This window comes from Acanthopagrus latus, chromosome 18 (assembly GCF_904848185.1).
Source record: "Acanthopagrus latus isolate v.2019 chromosome 18, fAcaLat1.1, whole genome shotgun sequence".
NCBI lineage: Eukaryota > Metazoa > Chordata > Actinopteri > Spariformes > Sparidae > Acanthopagrus > Acanthopagrus latus.
Genome location: NC_051056.1, coordinates 3,230,826 through 3,254,019, shown reverse-complemented (window position 1 = coordinate 3,254,019; position 23,194 = coordinate 3,230,826).

Genomic DNA, 23,194 nt, shown 5'->3' with positions numbered 1-23,194 from the left:
CAGACTTGATAAATTGAACCAGGTAATTTCAGGGACGCAGCTTTTAATCTTTAAAGAACACAAAGCAGCAACATTTCTGTTCAGCCATGTTTTTTTTTATTTTTCATTTTTTTATCTATTATATATATATATATATATATATATATATATATATATATATATATATATATATATATATATATATATATATATATATATATATTTCATATTTCAGTTGAGAGCAGACGGCTCAGAGGAGCTGTAATCCCACATGGACTCATCCTTTTGTCGACGCTCTATGTGATTTTTGTCTTTTTAGCTCAAAACGAAAGTCTGCATCCAGCCAGAGAAGGATTTCATCCATTCCAACTTCTTTTTCTCAACGAACAAACAGCGCTCTCCTCGTCTGAGCTCCAGCCACATCCTGTACAGTCTCATGGCTATGTTTCCATGGTAACAGTGTCCAACCGGGTACACATGGGAAAGCAGTGAGAACAGAAAGAGAGGGAGAGAGCAATGGGGGGGGGGGGATAAAGTTTCTCCTTGGAAGAGCAAACCTGGCCGAGGCTTTGACTGACATCACATAGGCAGACCTGCTGACTGAGAAGTTCAGCTTTCTCTCTTTTGCCCTGCAGCACGACAACGTTCCCATGACAACTGCATCCCTCGGTTCACTGGATGTCTGCTTGGTTTGCCCCTCGCTAATTCACAAACAGTAATAATCAATACAGATGATGCAACTCTGCCATTAGTCCTCAGGGGCCAGCAGAGCCAACGGTGTGTGAGATATTAATGTATAAACAGAAATATACTGTACAGCGCATCCGGCTGCACACTGAGGGAGGATTTCATTTGTCCAGTAGAGCAACCTTTGTCCATGCAGGCTGTTGATCAATATTTTTCAAGGTGATCACTCAAACAGACTTCAGCCCCCAGTCAGAAACAGGTTTTTTTATGGCCACCTCACACATCACCTGCGTCATGAAGCACCTTTTGACACAGTCAAGGTCCTTGAGGAGTGAATGGGACAAAAATGTACATCAGCTCTGGCATGGCTGGATGTGCATCTTGATTTCAGATGTAGAGGTGGAGGTTGAGGTGCGTGGGATTCAACACTACATGAATATAAAACTATACAAATATAAATAAATATAAATAGGGTGTTACCGATTTTGAGGTAGGTGAAGACTGTGTAAAGGTTTTGGTTTGGACCCAATTGCAGCACAAAGACAGACAGGTATCGTTAGTAACAAACTTTATTAGCACATGTGCTGGAAACAATAGCAGTAGGCAAAACAGTCTTTCTTCTGGCCGTTGGCCTTCAACAGTCTCTGGTGGGGATTGGAGATTAAGTCCAGCCAAACCAAACCAGGACACTGGTGAGTTATGTCCGTGAAACTCAGTCTTGTACTCACTCAGTGAAGGAATAATCAGAGTCACAGAACTGCAGGAAGCCACAGATATGAGACAGGAGTAACACTCACTCTGTGGAGCTGAATCAGCTAATTACCAGATTGCCAAGGGAACAGAACCCAGAAAGGAAAGGGACAAGCGATGATCGTGGTCAGGGATGGAAGGCTAAAGTGATATCCAGGAGATCGGTGAGGCAGGATGGTCGGAGGCAAGCAGGGTTGGAACCAGGAGATCAGGCAGAGAAACGCTGGAGAGTCTGGTGCAAGATAATATTTATCCGAGACATCCACCTTCACCCCCTTATCCCCATCTGTAAGTAGTGCGTTGTCCGCGTCAGAGTGGGGGTTATACCCATCATGAGCGTTGGACTCGTCTTCCTAAAGTTCTGTTCCATGGGATGGCTGGGGGGATGGATAACTGTTCTGGTGGGTTAGTTGGGGTGACGCTGATGACGCTGAAGTCCCTGACGAGGTGGTGATTCAATATGTGTCTGGCAGGGACCCATGATCTCTCCTCAGGGCCGTATCCCCCTGTTCCACCAGGAATCGGAGACCCCTCCCCCGTCAGTGGGACTGTTGTGTAGGTGAAGCGGATGGACGGACCGTGTAGGTGAGGCCTTCGTTGATGAAATAAGGAGGTGGAGGAGGTGGGATGGTGGGAACCAGGTCACACTCTTGGACCAGCTTGATTATGGAGACGTGGAATGTGGGATGGACAAGCATGAATATGGGGAGTTTGAGTCTCACTGCTGCCGGGTTGATGATCTTGACAACCTCGAAGGGACCAATGATGCAAGGGGCCAGCTTCTTTGACTCCACCCTCAGGGGAAGGTCATGGGTAGGAGAACCAAACCTTTTGATCTAGCTATTTAGGTATATTCTGGAGCCTGGGAGCCGTGGCGGTTGGAGGCCGAGGTATAGCGACCAGCGGCTTTGAGGAGGGCAGCTCGAGCTCGGATCCAAGTCCTGCGGCAGTGGCAGATGAAGGCCTGGACTGATGGACAGGAAGTCTCTCTCTCTAGGGTCGAGAACAGAGGTGGCTGGTAGCCGTAGACACACTGAAAGGGAGAGAGGCCTGTGGCAGAACTGGTCAGGGTGTTGTGGGAGTATGAGGGATGATGAGGTAGTGGGTGCAGAAGACCAGCAGGAGCTTGGAGCATGGGTTTATGTTGGTTACAGATGGGTCAGGCATTGACAAAGCTCCAAGAATCCTCAGCCAGAGTGGACAACCAGAAGCGACGCTGCTCGACCTCATTGGTCCACAGGGTCCCAGGGTCGTAGGTGAGTTTGGAGCTGTGAGCCCACTGGAGGACCACAGACTGGAGGTCAGGTGGAACGTACAGGCGTTCTGGTGGACAGGAACTGGATCTGGGCTGGTCCTGGATGGCGGCTTGGACCTCTCCTCCATCTCCCAGGTTAAAGTGGTGATGAGACGTGACGATGTCGCCACTCCTCCAGAGCCAACTTAACTGCTAGTAACTCTCTGTTATCAATATCATAGTTTCTTTCGGCTGGGGTCAACCGTCTGGAGAAGAAAGGGCAGGGGTGTAACTTCTGGTCGATGGCAGCCCTCTGAGAAAGGATGGTGCCAACTCAGGCCACCATGGAGGAGGTGAGGGCCGTGAGGGGTGCTGCCACCATGCTGTACCCTCTGATGCACCTCCGGTAAAAATTGGCAAAGCCCAGAAAATGCTGAAACTGCTTAGGGGAGTCCAGAGTGGGCCAGGAGGTGACAGTGGAGACCTTGGCAGAGTCCACGGTCCCCCTCCCTATGACGTACCCCAGTAAGGAGACGGATGAAATGTGGAATTCACACTTCTCAGCCTTAACTCTCCAGGAGGCATTGGAGAACCCTCTGGACATGGTGAATGTGTTCATCCTTGGATCGGGAGAAGATCAGGATGTCATTGAGGTAGACAAAAACAAACTTGTTAATCATGTCTCTGAGTACGTCGTTAACAAGGGCCTGGAAGATGGCAGGAGCATTGGTGAGGCCAAAAGGCATCACCAGGTGCTCGTAGTGGCCAGTGGGGGTGTTGAACGCTGTCTTCCATCCGTATCCCTCTCAAATCCAGACCAGGTGATAGGCATTGCGTAGATCAAGTTTGGTGTAGACTGTGCCTCCCTCCAGGAGCTCGAACACTGAGGCGATGAGTGACAGGGGATAACGGTTTTTCACAGTAACGTCATTCAGTCCTTGATAGTTGATGCAAGGGCGGAGCGTCTTGTCCTTTTTTGCCACAAAAAAGAAGCCTACCCCTGCCAGTGATGATGAGGGTCGGATGATGCCTGCGGCCAATGAATCAATAATGTAAGTGTCCATGGCCCCTCTCTCAGAGGCGGAAATGGAGTACAGGCAGTTTCTGGGTGGAGCAGAACTGGGCTGGAGGTCGATGGTGAAGTTGCAGGGTCTATGCAGGGGAAGAGAGGCTGCTTTGGCTTTGCTGAAGTCCTCTTGGAGGTCTAGGTATTTGGCAGAGACCCCCGACATATCTGGAGCAGGACTGGTACAGGTAGAGCATCGAGAACAATCTGGCAATGAGTGAGTGTGGAGCTGGGGCTTAAATGCAGCCAGAGCAGAGCAGAGAGCACAGGTGAGTGGAGTTGGCTTGATGAGAGGGGTGTGTCTAAGGGGTGGCAGATTGAAGCAGGCAGGTGCAGAGTGCTGGGGCAGAGACGAACTGTGACAGACTGTCCAGAAGGGAAAACAGTGTGACCTCGACTGTGTAACGTTGCAGTAATGTGCAGAATAAAAGTGTCTGGTGACTAAAACTTACATTAATGTAATGTAAGTGTGGGGGGGGTCAGTGTCAGTCGGGGTCACGGGTCTTGGTGATGAGGCAAGGCGCAGATGGGAAGAACCCGTTCTTGAAGGACCACAACCTCTAGCCAACCTCCTGCCAGAGTCTCAAAAAGTTTGTGTGAGGGGAAAAAAAAAAAAAAAAAAAAGAGTGAGGGAGAGACTCGCTCTGAAGTCCCAAAGGAGGTGAGTCATTCCTGGAAGATATCGGTGGAGTATGCGTTTACTTAGAGGAACTGCCTGAAACACTTTGATATTTCAGGGCAAGACTTGTTCTTCTGGATACAAAACTGATCTTCGACAAACAGGTCGCTCCCTGTAACACTTGTTTCCATAATGTCCAGAAAGTTTGAGTTACAACCTCACGTTGATGGTGGGAGTTGATGCAAATGATTACATTACCACTGTGCCATGCCTTTATTGGCTGGTCCTGTTTAAACTGAAACAAGTCACTCAAGTCATACATTGACTTACTGTTGTACTGACCAAAGTGCCTTTACACAGTAATGTAACTTCTCTGTCTGTGACTCAGCCTTTGAACTGAACTGAAAGGCGTGATTCAAATCAGCAAACTGTTTCTCATTTATAATTTCTGTATCTGTAAACGGTATAAGATATAAACATTAGACAGCGTTGCAGATTGCAGAAAGTATTTTTTGTCAGTAGGCTGTATTGGAAGAAATAGAAACTCATCAAAAAGTCTCAGGGATTCAGGGAATCATGTGAGGTGCTAATGCAAGTGAGGTGCTTTGCATTAGATGTGATAGTCCTTAGAGGCCAATAAAACAGTAACTTTGGAAGATTAAGCAAAATTCCCCAAACCAGAAAAATAGATTTAACTTTGTACCCTCATAACAACTCATGTCTCTTTTATTACCTGTATGCATTCTTTAAGTAGAAAAAAAAAAAATAATTAATTAAATGTGTCTTGTAATCCAGTATTTTGCCATCTAACTAACCAGAGTCCCTCTCCCACAGTGAACCAGCTCTGTTTGGTCCTCAGCACTGATGCAACTATGAGTTTACACTAGATGTGGCATTGCGTCCAGATGTTTTTTTTTTAGATTGATGTTCCTCTTTGCGTAATTGGAAGCTGTAGATGGAGGGATGGAGGACAGATGAAAATGAAAAGACTCTGAGAGCTGTCCAAATGGCAGCCACGCAATTACCCTTGGTTTTGTTGTTTGTGTTGGGCTGCGGTTTGATTAAACACAGTGAAAAGAGTGATATGTGTGGTGTGAGGTAGATGGCCCACAGACAGCCCTCAGTGTAATGGATCAGTTATACATATGCTCCAGACAGATGATTATTACTGTGTTGTTTTGAAGCTAGGTGTTCAGGGTGAATGCTGCCAAACAATTTCATATTTTGTGGTTGGAACTCACACTGATTTCCTCAGTGGTTTCATCATTTCCGCTCATCCCAAAAACATAATTACAGTCAGACGGGTTTTCTTCACTGAATCAGGTTTATGGCTCCAACATGTAACTAGTCCATAGCGCCCCCTGCTGGACCAACTGGATTTTGTTTACCTTCTGATTTATTGGACTGATGATCATCTTGTCTCTGGTGCTGACAGACAGGACGTGGTTTATATTCATTTTCAGACCCTGACATAAAATCAAGGAGTTGGCGAATTATGATGGATTAGTACATCTGCCCTGTCTGACTCAGTCTGATAAATGATTATACTGGCTGTCAAAGTTAACACATTAACAGGTGCTGCTCATTTGAATATAATACTTTGTTTAATTGCATTAAAAGTTTCCTTTGCTGAGACTTCACAGTGCATATTTACTGGAAATAAGCTGCTCTAAAGCAAACTGTCACAAACATAGCTTTGACCTTCCATCACATTATAAAGTTGTTCCATTAGCAAACAAATGCTAACTTCCGACTCTGGTACACTACAAAGGACGTTATATGACCCTTAAGCTTGCACAACATGAGGAAAATCTGTGATATGTGATAACACTGATCAATACATAACTTGTGATAAATAAATACTGGAGTGCTCGTATTAGTTCTGTGTTCCCTGTCTCAATAATCGTGCATGCTAACCTCGCAGTTACTAAGAACTGGGCAATAGTTAATCTGAGAGAAAGTGTCGGCTAGCTGGGGTTTTTGGTTGGCCAAATGGTGTGAATGTATTGCAAGCATACATAAATGCATAGTTAATATCATCACAACAATGAAAATACGATTTATTAATCCTTGCTCTTCAAAATTTCCATACTGGTTGGTTATGAGCCTTCAGACTTGACCATACAGTCTGCCATCAGCTGTAACACCACTAGCAACAGAGTAGGTGTTGATTCATAGTTTGATCGGCACTATGAGCATTATTTTCACATCAAACTCATCATAGTGATATGATTCGCACTCAGCATTGAAAAATATCACACAATGCAGTTTTTAATTAATCTTTTGTTCATTGATGCCCTTGTCCACACAGTTTTTGTGACTTATTACTGCTTGATGGATAAAAGACTTGTGCCACTCACAGGATGCATGTCAGTAGGTATTCCTCTCTCTGACATAGCAACCTAAAAATGGGAAGTTTCCCTTAACTCAACTTGGTTGCTAACAGTACAAATGTAAACAGGCTAGCTGCTCTTACCTTTTCTTTTGAAGGAATTTTGGAATTTTGATGTGACCTAAACAAGTTCCCCTGTCAGTATTTTGCAGGGGCAACATCATTGCATCCTCACCATGGCTTGGAGAAATACATACATGCCACAGAATAACAATATGTTCATTCAGAAGTGTATCTAATGCTGACACAACCATGTGCCCTGTGTCAGCATTATGTTGATACTGCTGTAAACATCACCCCAGAACAGGTCCTGAGTAATTTGGTGCCCTAGGCAAGATCTTAGCCGGTGCCCCCTTGCATTGCAGTCAGTTTCACAATCAATTTTCTTACACTCACACAAAAATTGCATGTATGTATTCAAGATTTGTACAAGTGAACAAGTGATGAATATACAATACAAATAAGGCATTGTGCAAACATAATCTCAGCCTCACAGTGCCATCTCTTGCTTATCTATTGTCAGCCACTTTGCAAACCGACCTCCAACTCCTTCCATGTTGCCGTGTGGGTATTGTGCTGCTGGCTATCCTCATGAACCTTCAGCAACTGGCTAGCATGTTTCCAGTCCTTTAGTCCTTCCTTATTAAGTCTATATTCTTTTGGAGAAAACATTTAGCAGCAGGAGCAGTGCAAGCTATCATTCTTGTTTGAGTACATCAGCCAGCTTCTTTTGATTTTTTCAGCACTGACTAAGACTCTGTTACAAAAGTCATGTTGACACTCTCCCATCTTTGTTTTTGGGAAATGTGTAACTGCTTTTTTATTTGAAATGTCCTCTGTGAACTAACTCTCATCTCACGTTGTCAGTTAGAAGAGATGTCCAGTCAGCAGGTCTTTTGGTGCCTTTAGTCCTGATGCTGTGTTGAGGTAGAGGGACAGGAGCAACCAATGAACTTTATGACCTGCGTCCGGTTGCCCTTACATTTACAGTAATGAAATGTTATTCTGAAACAGCTTTTATGTGAGGTCTCACTACTTTTCGACCCAAACCAATTTTTATATTGTGTAGTGAGAGGGGTTGAAGATGCACTGCTGACCTTGGCAAACAACATATATGAGCACCTTGAACGGCAAAGAGTCCTGTTAAGGTTGTGTTCATAGACTTCAGCAATGCCAACTGCACTTGGTGATGGTGAAAAAATGGGTAGAGCCAGTGCTTCCCTCTCAATTGCTGAATAATTACACTGGTACAAATTAAACTTTTTAGAGAAGTAACACACAGGTCTATCAACTCGATCTGTTTCCTGCAACAAAACTGCCTCTACACCCACCTGGCTGGCAGCTACCTGAATCTTAAATGGCTTATCTAAACACGGTGCAGCCAGAACCAGAGCAGAGCACAACAGAGACTTCACGTTTTCAAATGCAGCTTGACAGTGAGGGGACCGCACATTCTTTACCTTCCCATTTAACAAATCCGTCAGAGACGCAATTACTGTGGAAAAGTTTTTACAAAAAGTCTGATAATAACCAGCCAAACCCAAGAAACACATAAGCTCCTTCTTTGTACATGGGACAGGGTACTGCTCTACAGCTCTCACCTTAGCGTCTACTGGATGAATCTGGCACTGTCCGACCACCTGGCCCTGGTATGTCATCGTTGCTCTGGCAAACTCACACTTCGCCAAATTGACAGCGTCTCGGCCAGGTGGCCAAACAACGCAAGAATGCGCTGCACATGATTATCCCAGGTGTCACTAAAAATGACACCATCCAGATAAACCGCACAACCTTCAAGACCCCCACAACCAAACTGATAAGGCGCTGAGAGGTCGCAGGCGCATTCCGAAGTCCAAAACTCATGACTGTATACTCATACAAAGGGAGGGTGTTATAAAGGCCAAAATTTCCCAAGCACGAGCGGAAAGAAGAACTTGCCAATACCCTTTCAAAAGGTCAAATTTACTTATAAATTTGGCTGCACCGACCTGGTCAATGCAGTCCTCCAGCTGAGGTAACGGATACAAATCTGGTTTTGTGGCTTTATTAACTTTCCAGTAGTCTGTGCAAAATCTGGCCAATTTATCGGATTTGTCAACCAACAAAGAAGATGATGCCCAGCTAGATGATGACAAGACTGCAATATTGTTATTCAACATGTGTTTTACCATGGACTCCATTACTCAACGTTGGTGTGGCGCACATCTATAAAAAAAACACTGCTTTATTGGCGTGCAGGCCTCAATGTCAGTGTTGTGCTCTATGAGGTGTGTGCACCAATACAGCATCCGCCAACTCGGCTGCTCTAAGAACAGTGGTTGCTTTCTGCTCAGCAACATAAGTGGCTATGCGCTGAGGAATCAAGTTTTTGAACTGCTCCAACACCATTAACTCCCGCAAGTCCTCAAAATTGTCCACATTAGCAGTGGTACACCAACGGTTAAAATGACACAGCAAATTACGGGCCAACTAGTCTGCTTATCACCTTTCACCCATTTTCTGATTTTTCGCCGATACGCCTCGGGGACTAACTCGTAAGCTTTCAAAGCCGACTATTTCACTTTGGCATAACTTAAACAGTCAGTCACACTTAATGCATAATATGCCTCCTGGGCTCTACCCGTAAGCACGCACTGAAGCATCAGAGTTTGATGTACATCCGGCCACCCTCTCACATCGGTGATGCACTCAAATAAATGTAAATTTGCACCCATATCACAAGAAGGCGGCACATCACCAGAGACAGAGGCAACCTCCGCTCCCAACTGACTTGACAGCTTACCGTCTCTAATTATATCAAATTTACATTTCTGCAACTCAAATTTCATTTTCTCAGTCTCCTGCTGAACTTTCTCTAGCTCCATCCTACTTTTGATCTCCACTCTCAGTTTACGCTTTTCCTGCTCAAACTGCAACAACATCAATTCTCTTTGCTGCTCAAATGTTATGTTTGACACCGGCACAGAGAACGAGCCGAGCTGACAGGTAGCGAAGCCATTTCCGACACAGGTTCTCCCTTCCAAAGGACACCTCACTCTAATAACGCAGATAAGATACCACATTTAATGTCATCCTTTCGCTTTTTGCCTGCAAGCCTAATTTCGTAATGATCAGCTATTTGCAAAAACTGTTCCTTAGTACAGCTACTCACAAACACCTCTGAAGGCGCAGCAACAAACTCCAACATGGAAGCCATAACAAATCAAAACCACCAGACTGAACAGCATCCACAGTTTTAACAACCCACAAGACGCACACATGAGGCAAAACTAACCCCAGGAATACTCCCCCTAACTGCCTAACCAGAAGGTAAATAAACTCACCCCTAGTCTTCGTGTGGGTCCACAGCCGGTATTTAAATCCTCTGGACGTGAGACCGCTGCCCAAGGACAGCCGACACTAACCGTGTTGCCACCACTCTAAACAAGAAAAACAACAAATGGACACTGCCCAAAGACGGAATGTGGTGTGTGTGGGTGTTGTGTAGTGGATAAAAGAAAACCAAAGGAACCAAAGGCTAAGGCGACCGCGTCATCTGGGGAGATAGGCGTCTGTCTGCAAGGAAGAGAGTGAGAGACAATGAATGAGAACCTGCTTATATACACCAGACCAGATCACCAGCCCAGGAGTCCTCAATTACTAGATTGCCAGGCTGGCCTAACCCCCTGCCAACCAACAAACTACTCCAGACCCCACTGTCAAGCACCAATAAGAGTAGCCACAACAGCAACTATTTTATTCATTCACACATGCTAGTCATGTCTCCTCAATGTTCTTACTGTTTTGTCTGTTGTGTTATTGTTTCTTTTATTCTCCTAACTGCTTAATGTTTTTCCTTAATGCTGTATAGCAGCAGTCCTCAATAGGTGGCCCCCTAACTATTATTCCTTCACTATGTGGTTTGGTTGGGTCAGCACATGTACACCGGGACTTGTCTCCATGCCAACGATACACAGACAGATGGGTCACACTCTGCTGCCAGCGCAACTTTTGACTTTCACTTTCGTTTTTGAAGCAGTTTGCATATTTACGTTTTGCCGGTTGTAAGGGATTGAAAATGGCAGGTTCCATGTTAACTGCTATAACATAGTGGACAGTGAAAATCTGGACTTGAAAAAGTAGGGACTTTGAATTTGCATTAATTCTCCCTCCAACCAGGACAAGACCCACTTACCCAACAACACAGCGGTAACATAATGTTGTCCTTATGTAGTTTAACAAGGTCTAGCCAGACTCATCATTTATTTTCACACATTGTGATAGAGTAACAGACGGGGACTCTCTCCCGGCAAACACCCTTTCACTCACAGTGCCAAAATTTTTATCATCCTTTTTAAACTCAACAAACGCACTGTGCCTGAGTGGGGGAGGGCCACTGCTGACTAGTGTGTCAGTCGTGAAGGTGTCGTTCGAACGAACAAATCTTTTAAGTGAACTAAGTGAACGGAATCACTTCATAAACTGATTCGTTCCTTTCTCAGTTCACTTGAGCTCAGCCGCGATCATGCCGGCCGGGAGAGGAACTACCGCCATTCACTCAGAGAACTGTGAGGATGTGATTCACGTTCACGCTGTGATTCGTTCATGATTCGCGAACCTACTGCACACAGAGAACTGTCGCTGAGGATGTGATTCTCATACTGTGCTGACAGTGGCGCTGTGTCACTCACTCACTCAGGGCAGAGGAGTTGATTCATGTTCAGTAACTGTACTGCTAAAATTAGCGCTGTGTTGCTAACATCCGTGTAGCATCATGTTAAGTGACTTTACTGTGCACAGAGGACACTTTCACCTGGTAATAATTTTAGTGCATGTGTACCACTCAAAGCAGCGCTGCGTCTCCCACAAATGATTGTGTACTATATTCCGTGAACGCACCATTTCTCAATAAATGAAAATGAACCTCAGAACTGAAGCATGAACTGAATGACGGATCGTTTGGCTGCTTATCAGTTCAGGGAGTTGGAGAGCACTGAACGATTCGGTGAACAAATCTTTTGAACGAATCATTTTAATGAACGGATTCTAGAGATTCAGTACAGTAAAAAAGAACTGCCGTTCCCATCACTACTGCTGACACTTTGCGAGGGGGGGGCATAGGCATGAGCATGATTGACACTTCTCAGACTTTCCCCTTGGATCTGATTGGTTGTGTTGATTCAGGAGTGGTGGGTTCTTGTAAATCAAATTACAGCCACTGGGTGGATTTTTACACAGTTAACCTGTATCTTATTCTACCGTCAGATCATAATGACAATTTTAGCTAATATAACAAAAAAATGGTTACAGACTACAGCTTTGAAAGTCCATCATTTTGTCCTCCATCATCTGTTTCCTCTGATTCAGAGTTCAGAGGGGAGGCAACAAGGTAGCTCGGGCCTTATTGAACACCTCCTTCAGATCCCAATAGCAGGCAGGTACCCCTGAGAGATCCAGGAATTTGGTGTCTTTTGAAGCCAGAGGGGGTGATGAGAGTGGAAGTGCAGGAGCCGGTTCTGCAGAGAAGCAGACTGAAGAACAGCTTTTCCTCCAACTCACAATCTCCCCAGTCGCCCAGTTAATCTGTGGGTTGTGCTTGACCAGCCAGGGAAGACCCAGCAGGAGAGGATGAGAGGAAGAGTTGACCAGATAAAAAACAGATTAAAAAAAAATTTGGTATGATGTTTAATCATGGTGAGTTGGATGGGCTGTGTGCGATGGGTTATCTGATACAATTGGCATCCATCCAGAGTGTTCACCTCTAGCAGCTTGGGCAGGGGTAACCGATTCAGACCAAATCTTTTAAGTAATCGCCAGTCCATTAATTCTCATCTGCTCCCGAATCCACCAACACTAGAAGAAAGAGCGCTTGGGAGGAAGACCCCAGCTTAGCCTGCACCAGACGGCGAGTAACAACAGCAGAGGACAGGGTATGGCTCACCAGCGCCCTATAAATCACGGGTGAGCCTGCGCGTTTACCAGACATGATGCAATGAAATGACCCATGTGGGCACAGTACATGCTGCGGGCTTCTTGCATCAGGCGGTGCCTCTCTTCAGGATCTGGTCTTGTCCTTCCCAGCTGCATAAGTTCCTCCTGAACAGCAGGGGGCACTGATGATCTGGCCCTCTGGAAGGGTGGAGGTGAACGCCATGAAGAAGAAGCTGTTGTGGGCTGCCCCCTATGGGCGGAGCTCAAGCCCCAGGAGCTCTCTCTCTCTCTCTCTTGCTCAAAGAGCCAGTTATCTATTTTGACAGAGAGAGAGATTAACAAGTCCAAGTCCTCAGGGAGTTCCAGAGGTGTCAGTTGATCCTTGACTTGATCTGCCAAATCTTGAAGAAAAGCATCACACAAGGAGGAGAAGTTCCAGCCACTATCCACCCCCAGGGTGCGAAACTCAATAATCTGCCACTTGTCCCTTGCCTTGGCAGAGTCCCATGAGTGCTCTAGCCGACTCCCGACCAGGAGTGGTCTGATCAAAGAGGCGTTGCAGCTGCTGGGACAGACGCACTTGTAGCCTGGCCCCCCATTCGTTCAGATAATTGCTGAACCATCTCTGTCAGGGAGCGGCGGTGGAGACTGGCAAGGGTCTGGAAGTTCTGTTGCTGGCCAGCCATTCCCATCATGATGGAGGTAAGTTGCTCCTCATTACCTTGAATGTGACCTCCTTGACCTCGGAAAGCAGCGCGCATATTCTCTGCATCAGCTGAGTCAATGTGGGGGCAAACAAATCCAGCAGGTAATTGACAGGCGAGGAGGTCTGGTACACGGGCAGGCTGACAGGCAGTCAGCGTGGCAAACAAATCTGGCCACGGTCAGGCAGAGGCGAAGTCAGGAAGCTCACAGGAAAGTCAAAACCAGGAAAGCTAGAAAACGCTAGGAATCAAAAAAGGCTGGAACGCTACGTATGAAGACAAAAGACAAACTGGCGACGGACACGGGGAACACCAGGACTCTCACTCACTCGTCCTCCCCACTGCACCATGAGAATAAAGCTAGATAATTAAGTATTGAACAGATTTTAGGGTAAAGGAACAAAATAAGGAAATGTTTGGGTTTTCACCAGCAGTAACAGAACACTAAATGTGCTGACAATGGGCTGATGGATAGTGCCGTCATGGCAACAAGTGGAAAAACACTGATTGTGGTTTGGAAGTATGTTACTTTCGTAACAGTAACAAACAACTTATGAGATGTAACTTTACTATGTTAGTAAGTTAAAATAGCTCACCTTTAGATAACATAGAACACAAACATGGATACCGACTTTTGTTCTCTTTGTACTACTTCATCTGATGTCCTCCTTTGCTGCATGCTAGTCCTGCGGTACCAGATGTCGGTCCTGGTCAAGACCAGTCCGTAAAAGTCCTCTGTTTCGTCTTTGAATTGACCACAGTTTTACTCAGTCTTGTCTCGGCCTAATACAAAAAAAGGGCTCTTCAGGGACTTTTATTTCAAGACCTGTCAGGAACACAACAGCAGAGTTACAGTATCACTGTATTGAATAATTGTTACATTCTGCATTCAGTTATAGTTTCTATTGTAAGACAAGGGTCATCAGGAAACCTGATCCTTGCATGAGACTATAATGTGTTAGGTGGATGGTAAAACATGGACATGAAGGGAAATCATCATTCACCTGTTTTCTATGGTTGATTTTATGGGAATGTGGTTCTTTCAGATCAATTTAAAGAATCTTTCTTGCATGTTTCACATTTTCTACCTGCTGGTCTTGACTGCAACAACGCGTCATACTAATATTAGGGGATTTTTAATCCTTTGTGTAATAAATGAAAAACAAACTGAATAGTATTGCAAGACATTACATTGGTACCCAGTGTTGAAGTCTGTACTTGACCTTCAAACTTCTCCAGTCCATTTTTAAAGATTTTAAACTTGAAATCTCTTTGGTATCTCTAAAGCTAATACACTTCAAAAGCCTGAACCTTCTTGTGAAATTCTTCCTCTTTTAGAGTCTGGACATTTCCCTCAATGAAAGGGCAAACTCTCCTGAGGAAAAGGAGGAATAAAAGGATTAACCCTGATTGACCCAGACAATAAAAATCTGTAAAGCATTTCAGCAGACTTTCAGTGACACATTATAATCACTTGATAGCAAGGTGATTATCAGCTGCGGACTGCAGGAATAAAGTTGGTGCCCTGAATGTAAATTTGTCCAAAATTGCTAACGACTGTAAATCTTTTTATAGCCAACAACGTGAGGATGCTTTGAAGCCAGGAGGATTTCTGCATCAGCATGATGGAGAAGCTGCTGCTGCTGCTTTTATCTTCCACATTTGTTGTGGTTTTTTTTTGTTTTTTGTTTTTTGTTTTTTAATCCTGGTCCTGATGTTTGGTACTGCATTAACCTATTTTGCACACAAGGATCATCATAGCCCCAGCTTATCTTTCACACAGCTTCAAAATGCCCTCACTCTCTATCAATGAGTGGATCTCTGTAAGATGATAATTCAAACACAGAAAAGAACGAGCATGGTCAAATAAATCCTATCTGTTATTCGACACAGTTCTTATCTTAAGGGTTAAACTGGAGCATCGGTTCACTTGATGTTACATCTTTGGCTCTGCAGACAGATTAATTATTTCCATCTTCCTTTCCGACAGTAGTTGCTTTTCTTCTGCTCGCTGCACGTTGCCTCCAGCTCAGAGGTTCTTGGCAGTGTTTCTCCTGTGTGTTTGTTTCAGGGCCGAGGCCGGTGCGTCTGCCAGAGAAGAAAACGAAAAGAGAAAAAAAAAGGAAAAAAAAGGTGTCTTTAAACTCTTTAGAGGCTGATTACCACTCAGGGAATCTGAAGTGTCCCTTTGATGACAACCTCTGCTCTGTGCTCTGCTTTTTCACCGTGACCCATCACAAAATAACATGGAAAGATCTTAAAAGGTTCTGGTTTAACAGAAAAAAATATTCAAAGTCTGCCAGCTGGATTTCCATGAAAATTGGCACTGATATACGCTGTCTCCTGAGGCTGTTTTCTTAAATGATTTTGGTTACCCCCTGACCTTTCCTCTGGTCCAATGATCAAGTCAGAATTTCCCTTGTTCCCTAGATGATATTTGTGAAATTATTATCTAAGTTTTCATTTAAACTGCTCTCAATGTTGATAGTCCACAGAGGATGAATCCTAATAGTTTTGGTGACCTTATCACCTTCATTCTTCTGCCAGCACGAGTCCAGAATATCCAACTTGTACATAAGATACTAAACAAAAATATACTTGTTAGATTGTCAAGATTCACTGAGCTTATTCATGCTCCTCAGAGGATAATTTGTCTACTCTATGAGCAATCCTGTGCATCAACCTCAGGACAAAATGTCAACATGGCACAAAGTCTAACAAGCGTCAGGGGTACGATGAAACGCACTGAGAACCGTACACAGTCAGCATACTATGCTCGTCAGAGGATGAACCTTTTTTTTTTTTTTTTTTTCAGGCTATAACATTTACTGATCACATTCATGAGATTTTTATGGCTTCTTGATCTTTTCTGTACTATTGTCATATAACTGTGCTATGATGATTTGGCTCATTAAAACATATTTGTACAATGACTTTCCAGTTTTCCCTAAAATTACTTTTTATATGTTTGTTGTCCCTGGAGGATGAACCTCTTGATAACACCATTCCTGGCCATTCCTCTTGTGCCAGCATCAGACAAAATGTTCCTCTTGTAGTCAGTAAATATCATAATCTAATTACTGATCTCCAAAAGACTTCTCCCAAGAGGATGAACTCTTGAGTTTTGGTCTCTGACCTTTCTGTTCTTGTTGCGCTACCATTAGTACAAACTAAACTAAAATATAAACCTTTTCATTTATCATGCACAAGGTTAATACTTTGTCACAAGCAATCTCACAGACACAAACTGCTGCCTGCACAAACACATCCAGCTCTTGTACTGAGAAACACATGACTCTGCAATTCTGTGTTCCTAAGTACTCAAAAGTAGAGAGGATGCAAATCTCCCACAATGCACAGGGCAAAGCTACTTTCATGTGAGGTCAGTAAACACAGTCTAGAGTGGAGGGAATTACAGTTATCTGTCAAATGCAGATCCTTTGATGGAGGGCCTAAGTGCTCCTCCGATCTAAAGAGGAAGGGAAGGAGAGTTTTAAGCAGGAATGCATATGAGAGCAGTTTAACAGTTGAGCGCCACAAAGACAGAATGCAGCCTGCTCATTGGTCAGATTTGAGTAAATGGAATCAGTCGCTATTTGTCCTCCTCAGTCACACCATGCATCAGAGTTACGCGGCCTTGCATCTGTAGCTTTTAATGTGCACTTTGAGCATGTTATTGTTTACTCCGTTATGTGCTGTATTTTATCCTGCCAGTTAATGTGTCCATAGGAATCACTCAAGCTTATGTGCCTCACTTTAGGGTGCTGGGATGTTGATTAATATGCGGAAACACTGTAGTTGTGATGCTGGTATTTTATTAATTCTACTTCAGAGTTACTTTAAAAGCACTTTGCAGTCATGGGTTTTGATAAATGATTTATAAATAAACTTTTATTCAATCAGTGGAAAGTTTTGGGCATCAAGTGTTTAGGCATCCTACAATGGCTGAGAAAAATTAGTATTTGTTTTGTCTTGTTATTCCTTGTCTAGCAGTCAACGTCCAACAAAGTGTCAAATATGATTTGATTCAGAGGAGCCTGAAGTTTCAGTTAAATTATAAATGTTATATTTGCTTTTTCTGAGAGTGGATGAATTGAAAAAAAAAAAAAATAATAAAAAAAAAAATAAAAATAAAAATAAAAAAAATATATACACTATATTACCAAAAGTATTCGCTCACCCATTCAAATGATCAGAATCAGGTGTTCTAATCACTTGGCCTGGCCCCAGGTGTATAAATTCAAGCACTCAGGCATGCAGACTGTGAAACAAGACATTTGTGAAAGAATGGGCCGCTCTCAGGAGCTCAGTGAATTCCAGCGTGGAACTGTCATAGGATGCCACTTGTGCAACAAATCCAGTCGTGAAATTTCCTCGCTCCTAAATATTCCACAGTCAACTGTCAGCTCTATTATAACAAAATGGAAGCATTTGGGAACAACAGCAACTCAGCCACGAAGTGGTAGGCCACGTAAAGTGATGGAGAGGGGTCAGCGGATGCTGAAGCGCATAGTGCAAAGAGGTCGCCGACTTTCTGCACAGTCAATTGCTAGAGAGCTACAAACTTCATGTGACCTTCAGATTAGCCCAAGTACAGTACGCAGAGAGCTTCATGGAATGGGTTTCCATGGCCGAGCAGCTGCAGCCAAGCCACACATCACCAAGTGCAATGCAAGGCGTCGGATGCAATGGTGTAAAGCACGCCGTCACTGGCCTCTAGAGCAGTGGAGACGCGTTCTCTGGAGTGATGAATCACGCTTTTCCATCTGGCAATCTGATGGACGAGTCTGGGTTTGGAGGTTGCCAGGAGAACGGTACATTTCAGATTGCATTGTGCCAACTGTGAAATTTGGTGGAGGAGGAATTATGGTATGGGGTTGTTTTTCAGGAGCTGGGCTTGGCCCCTTAGTTCCAGTGAAAGGAACATTGAATGCTTCAGGATACCAAAACATTTTGGACAATTCCATGCTCCCAACCTTGTGGGAACAGTTTGGAGCGGGCCCCTTCCTCTTCCAACATGACTGTGCACCAGTGCACAAAGCAAGGTCCATAAAGACGTGGATGACAGAGTCTGGTGTGGATGAACTTGACTGGCCTGCACAGAGTCCTGACCTGAACCCGATAGAACACCTTTGGGATGAATTAGAGCGGAGACTGAGAGCCAGGCCTTCTCGACCAACATCAGTGTGTGACCTCACCAATGCGCTTTTGGAAGAATGGTCAAAAATTCCTATAAACACTCTCCTCAACCTTGTGGACAGTCTTCCCAGAAGAGTTGAAGCTGTAATAGCTGCAAAAGGTGGACCGACATCATATTGAATTCTATGAGTTAGGAATGGGATGGCACTTCAGTTCATAGAATGAGTAAAGGCAGGTGAGCGAATACTTTTGGTAATATAGTGTATATATATATATATTTTTTTTTTTTTTTGCTGTGAACTGAAACAGAACCTTAGGAAATTGACTAAATCTCACTTTTGAAAACATAAGTGAGATTTAGTGAAGCTTTTTAATGAACTACAAAATGATACGAAATCCAAAGAGGCGGGCAGAAAAGGGACAGTCAACAGAGCCAATAAGTCAACAAGTGTAAAACAAAAACAAACAAACAAAAAAAAACAAACAAACAAACAAGGAGACACAAAGAACTTGGCAAGGAAAATGGGTAGACGTGAATAATACGGGACCAGGGGACACATGAGACATGTAGACAAACCAACACCGAATAAGGAGAAAACAGGCTTAAATACACAGAGAATGATTAACTATTAGATACAGTCAAGGATACCGGGGAAGACTTGCTGTTACTTTTCATATTATACGTTGAAAATGCACAGAAAACACAGAGCTGAGAACTAATGTAGAATTATGTAAAGCAGGATTGAATCTGGATCCGAACTGGTGATGTACCAATAGCAGTGCCAGCCCTGAGTAATTTGGTGCCCTAGGCAAGATCTTAGCTGGCGCCCCCTTGCATTGCGGTCAGTTTCACAATCAGTTTTCATACACTCACACAGAAACTACATGTATGTATTCAACTTCATGTGTGTATTTTGTTTGTTTGTTTGTTTGTTTGTTTGCTTTGTTTTTTTCCCCGTTGAATAAGACTCTTACAAAATCATGTAACATTGTGTCATTTGTCATGTTGACACTCTCCCATCTCTGTTTGTGGGAAATGAGTAACTGCTTTTTTATTTGAAATGCTGAGGTAGAGGGACAGCAGCACCTGATGCTGTGTCACTGGGGTGGTGGTGAAATATTTTAAAAGGGCATCTGAAGAGATAAGAGAAATTTTAGTGACCACTGCATGTTACATTTTAATTTAAAACAAAACAAAACAAAACAAAAGAACAGGATGGTTTCAGTCTTTGGGACCTTAAAAGGCCTCTCCGTTATTTAATAGTCTTTGCTATGAAGTTATGTTGCTGTTGTCATATATAATATTTTGATATAATAGTAGTAACAGCACAGGTAAAATAAATAAATGAATACATAAATAAATAAAATAAAAATTATAGATATGTTTTATTATCATTTTTGTATTATTTATTTGTATGTATATGTCCTCCCCCATTTGCGGCCCCTCCCCCGTGGATGACGGTGCCCCTTGCATTTGCCCGTACTCCCTATGCCCAGGGCCAGCTCTGCCAAAAAGTCTGAGTTTGAGGAAACTTGTGTGAAGTGTTGTCATTTTTCTAACTCGTTTTGATTAGAAAAGTTCAGGTGTTAAGCTTCTCAGCCAGAGGCCAGTGTCGTTTTTCTCCAGTTAGAACAACAGCTGTCACTGGCAGATTTGATCAGCTGGAGCTAATTAACATTCATTTTGTAAGAAATTCAGCCAGAACACAAAATGAGCTTCTGCAGCAGCTCAGTTCATCAGAATCTCTAAAGTGTAGTTTTAAAAGCGATGATCATTACATTTCAAATCAGATTGTTTATGGTCTGCATTGTCTCTCTAACAGACGTTCATTGTATTTGCATGCTGTAATTGCTTCTCTCTGCGGTGGTCTTTATTCCTGCTGACGGAGTCCTAAATCCTCACACTAATGCACAAGCTGACAGATCAGTTAGCTGTTTGCATATTTACTGCCAATACTGATCATCTCACACACTGACTGGGGATTTAAATATGTCATTTTATGAGTTTTATTTTGAGGAAATGTTGCATTGGATACATTTCACTTGGAGCTGATTGCTGAAAATTATATTTGTTGTCATAAAACACAGTGGGAGTGAGTTGTGCTCTCTCCATTATTATAGACCATATTCAGAAGTGGTCGGGCCACATGTGATCACTGTTTGATTTCCATGTGGTTAACTGTAATGTAAATTACATCTTTTGGCTCACTTGATTTGCCAGTGTCAGCAGTTGATGTTAGTAACTGTAGTATAGCCAGACTCCCTGATCAAATGTGGTGATTTTAAAGGGATAGTACAGGTTTTTTGAAGTGGAGTCATATAAAGTACATATCTATAGTTGATCCGTTCCCTACCGTAATCACGATCAGTGCCGATCAGAGAAGTAGAGAGCTGCTCCAGCCCAGACGCTAGCTTTGTACTGCAGTGAACAGGGTCCAGAGAGAGCTGGAGCGGGACTCTACTTCTCCAAACTAAGGCTGCGCTGATCGGTGATTACAGTAGGGAACAGACCAATTATGTATATGTACTTTATATATATATATATATATATATATATATATATATATATATATATATATATATATATATATATATATATATATATATATATATATATATATATATAACATGACCCCACTTCAAAAAACCCGAACTATCCCTTTAAGAGGTGTTGAGTGAGGAGAAACTAAACAATCTTTGTGAAACAGCTACAACAAATTTTCATCACTGGTGCCTTCTAGTAGATTCAGCATTAAATCAGAATATGAAGTTGTTTGTTTCCTTGTAAAAAGTGTCAGTATGTGGCAGCATGGCTGGTCACTGACTTCTCGGTTGGCAGGGCTGACCATCACAGTGGTTTTTTTCCGACACAAACACTTGCTGATTTGCCGGTGACAGATGCTGTTTTTCAGGCAGAAATGTGACAAAGACTCGGTAGGACAGGCTGGAGGACATATAGGAGGACAGACACTTGTTGACATACAACTGCAGTATTTTTTACCTCATATAAGTTGCCAAAGATAGTTACAGTTACTACATTACTTTTGTTTGGTCATGTATTGTTGCTTTGTCAGCATATTTTCTTTGTTTAGTTGAGTGAGGGACCTGTGTAGTTATCAAACTGTCAGTTCAACACACAGTTGCTCTGCGCCGCTCACACTCACCTCTGATACTACCTCTGGGGGTGTATCATTGCCAGAGCGAAATTTCCCCCCTCAACGCCTCTGAGACTTTCACACAGAGGAGGATGTGGAGAATTGGCGAAGGATCCCTGCACTCAAAGGGCTGTGTGAATGGGGCTACTGATTTCACCATTTACGCTGAAATTACAAAAGAAGACACGATTTACAAACACACTAAACAGTAACCATAAAGGCTCCTTCTTTGTTCCCATAGACAAAGTCCCCAGACTCCCTTAAAAAATGTCTCAATTTAGTGAGTTGTTGAGTTAGGAGAAATGTTATAAAGTCTGTGAAATGCTGTCTCTGGCAAATTCTCAATTAATTGGGCCTTATTGTAAATTCGACAAATGTTTCACCTGTTTTTCTTTATTCGGATACAGAGCTGGGACAATAGATCCAATACAAAGGGTCACTTGACTGTTGTTCACTTGAGATCAGATGACTTACAGTGTTTTTTTTTTTTTTTTTTAAAGCTAATCTGTTTGATATGTGGTTTGATTAATGGTGGCGTCTGCATGCCAACTGAAGCAACCAACTCTACCCCATCATCACATCAGCGCTCAGTGGATCTTAATGACATATTTAAAGTGAAACTCTCACCAAAATGTAACCTAGGCTTTATTTGTGAATGTATATGAGTCAAAACTTCACGTAAAAGCATAATTACGATGAAAGAGGCACTTTTAAGATTTACCATAGTTTAGTTTTTGGGCAAGCTCATTTTCAGTGGAGTGCTGAGGCACTCTTCATCAATATCACTATTTTTAAAACACCAAGAAGACTCGACACAACATGAAACTTTCGTAGTACCACCAGGGCTTCTGCACATGAACAACAGCATTGAGAACATTGTTTGTGTACACAGAGTTTGCTAAAAAGAGGGTTTTTGAATGACTCATGTCAGCAGCTGTATCTTTGGCGTGCCACCGTCATGGCAGACAAAAAGTGTTGATCCCTGAGTGCAACCTAACAGGAAGGAGAGAAATGGTGGACTGCTCCTCAAGCCTTCCTTTGACTCATACACATTAGCAAATAAATCCTAGTTTGCTTTTTGGCGAGAGTTTCACTTTAACACATGTCTTTTTTGCTGTGCACCTGAATTTCTGTTTTGTACAGTTCTGGTTGAGTTGTTTGGTTCGGCAGCTCAGCTGTGATGTACCTGGAAACAAAGTCACACACCTTCTGATCAGAGTCCTCTTCAAGTGGTGGTGCTTCTTCCACATGCGACAGTGTATTTGTCCAACAGGTAAAAGGAGTCAACAACTTTGCCAATTGGTTCTGTAGGAGGATCACATCTCTGAAAAGTGCCTCAATGCGTTTGTCAAACAAGTATTGTTAGAGGAGTGCGGCGTTAAATTTTGCACCCAATCGAGCACATCAGAATTAACTTCTTCACCTTGCTGAGTCTTATTTGCAGTGATAACCTCTTTCCAACACATTTCTGCTGCAGAAAAAAGTACAAAACCATATCTTGTTGTTTTCTACCAATAGGCTGGTGCGCCTCTCACTGGAGTCATAAATCAAATTGCATC